This window comes from Petaurus breviceps, unplaced genomic scaffold, assembly GCF_028583685.1.
Source record: "Petaurus breviceps papuanus isolate PSGF00001 unplaced genomic scaffold, PetGlider_PUasm1.0 90919, whole genome shotgun sequence".
Classification (NCBI taxonomy): domain Eukaryota; kingdom Metazoa; phylum Chordata; class Mammalia; order Diprotodontia; family Petauridae; genus Petaurus; species Petaurus breviceps.
The window spans coordinates 29,080,431-29,083,063 of record NW_027187378.1 but is presented as its reverse complement, the minus strand read 5'-3'; the positions used below and the strand labels follow the sequence as shown (position 1 = coordinate 29,083,063).

The 2,633-nt window shown below is 49.9% G+C and overlaps 1 protein-coding gene across 1 annotated transcript in view; it reads right to left on the bottom strand.

Moving 5' to 3' along the window:
- Positions 1-812, bottom strand: part of LOC138152021 (L-threonine 3-dehydrogenase, mitochondrial-like) — a 26,904-nt gene extending 26,092 nt beyond the window's left edge. The window contains exon 1 of the mRNA XM_069075662.1: positions 378-812. The gene's annotated coding sequence lies outside the window, so the exon portion shown is untranslated. The remainder of the gene's footprint in view (positions 1-377) is intronic.
- Between the last annotated feature and the right edge of the window lie 1,821 nt (positions 813-2,633).

The following is a 2,633-nucleotide window of genomic DNA, read 5'->3' as shown; positions in this document are numbered from 1 at the left end:
CAAGTTTAAGAACACTCGGAGGGGGCGGGGGAGTTGAGGGGTGCAGACGCCTCAAATTTCGTCCCCGGAGGATGCGGGCGTCCTTGGGAAGCCCGAGTGTCTCCAGGTCAGGAGTGTAGAGCCAGAGACACGTCCGCCTAGCCAGAAGTCCGGTTCCGAGGCAGCGCGTTCGCTGGAGAACTCCTCCACTCTCCTCAGCACCAGCAACCTGGATCTGCGGATGGAACCAATGCAGAACCAGCCCAGGATGTCCCGCGGCGATGCACTCCAGAAAACTCGGAGGCTGAAACTTCCCTGGACTACCTCGCCCAAAGACGCTCAGGTTGCCTACCTTTCTCAGACCATCCGCTCGGGACTCAAGAACACTCAAAACCTACCTTCTCAAAGCCGGTCCCTTTGGACGCCGCTGCTGTTTCCCAGTCAGATGCTCTAGACTTCGGATACGCTCCGTCCTCCGTGTCGGACAGTCCTTCTCTACGCCGCCTCCTCCCCAGCCACGAGTTCTAGACTTAGGATCCGGACGTGGGGACCGTACGTTCCGCCACTGGGCAAGAGTAGACGCAGCACAGCACCGGAGGTGAACTCAAGACCGGGGAGAAGAATGGGTCTCCGGGCTCGCTCCTCCCGCGCCACTTTCCCTCGCCTATCCCCTCCCCGAGGTCATTCTCTCTACCACCAATCATCTCTCTCGCCATACCTACCACGGGCGTGACCAGGGCATCTACACCTGCTTGCTGGATCTCAGCGTTGCCATGGCAATGCCCTTGAGCAGTGTGAGGGGCTGAGAAAAGGCTGGTTTTCCAAAGTCACCTACTCTGTCTCACCTGGTTTCTTTGGACTGGGAGGAACCTTCCGACGTCCTCTAGCCCAGCCTCCCACCTACTCAGAAATCCCTTGAAAGAGGTTCATCCAGTCTTTGCTTGAACACTTCCGAGTTACAGAGCTCAACGGCTTCAAGAGGAAATTCATTTCCACCTTTAGATTATCCCGAGTTTATCCTGTGTTTACCTTGTTTGTACATGGGCGTTTTCGGGTTTGCCCCATTAAAGTGTGAGCGATTTGAAGACAGGAGCTGTCTTTTGCCTTTCTTTGCCTCCCCAGCCCTTGGCACAGCACGGTGCTTGGCACGTAGTAGGTGCTTAATAAATGCTTTCTCACCTGACTAACTCTAATTGTTAGAAAGTTCTTTCTTTTTCCTGATCTGTTGCTTTGTAAATTTCACTGATCAGTCGAATTTTCCTTGTGGGACCAAGCAGAAAAAAAAAAAAAAGTCAAATCCCTCTTCTACATAACAGCTCCTCAGATATTTGAATAGGTGGTTCTTGATCCTGATTTTACTATGTCTTTCCTACTTTAAGCAATTAAAATGTCCCAGACAGTGTGCTATGTGCTGGGAATACAACAAAACGATCTCTTCCCTCAAGGAGCTCATATTCTAACGGGGAAGACAACACGTAAATAACTATGCACATATACAAGATATATAGGTAGAGAGAGATATGTATAGATATGGGGTATGGACGGTTAATCTCAGAAGAAAGGTATTAGAACTGAGGAGGACCATGAAAGGCTTCTCTGAGAAGGTGGGATTTGAGCTGAGACTTAAAGGAATCAGGGAAATAGATTAGAAGGAAGAACATCCCAGTGATGAAGAATAGCCAGTGAAAATGTCCAGGAGACACAAGTTTCTTTGTGGCAAGAAACAGTGGAAGACAGTGTCATTGGGTGGCAGAGTACCTAGAGGAGAGGGTAAGATGTAAGAAGACTGGAAAGGTAAGAAGGGACCAGGTTATGAAAGGCTTTAAAAGCCTCCCCCCCCCAAAAAAAAGGGTTTTATATTTGATTTTGGAGGGAATAGGGAACTTAACTGAAATTTATTGAAGGAATGTGACATGTTAGACTTGGGCTTTAAGAAGACCATTTTGGTAGCACAGTAGAAGGTGGACTGGAGTGTGAGAGACTTGAGGCAGGGATACCAGCCAGAAGTCTATTACAGTAGTCCAGATATTATTAGTTGATGAGGACCTGAACCAAGATGGTGACTGGCCCAATGTAAGACAATAGCTGATAGAGCCACAAGTGTGAGAGACACTGTGGCAGTCACAAGATGTTGGAGGGGGTGCACGTGACCTCTGAGAGGCAGGAGCTTGGAGATGTGGAGGCCGACTCTGCTGGGCCGAAAGGGCTGACATGGCATTGAGCGCAGGGCTGTGGGAGCTGACTTTGCCAGGTTGGGAAAGGCCAACATGGCATTAAACGTGCCTTATCAACAAGGACTCCTCTTAACACATACTCCTTTGCCCTGCACTTGGGAGAGTGCACGATTGGCTCCCACATGGCATGTGACAGTAAGAAGAATGATAAGGATATTAGGGAAAAAGCAAGGGGAGGCTCCCTCTCTCTCTCTCTCTCTCTCTCTCTCTCTCTCTCTCTCTGTCCTGCTCTCTCTGTCCCACGGTTCCATTCTGCTTTGTTCTGAGGGCCACACTGTTAAGATGTAACTAAATAAAGAGCAGCCTCGCTTGGCAACCTCCGTGTCCTTGGGTGTTCTGTGGGGGTGAGTTCTTCTTGGAGACAAGAAGCCGGAGACGTCTGAAGACTGGGTATAAGGTAAGACAAGGCCAGAGCTGGGA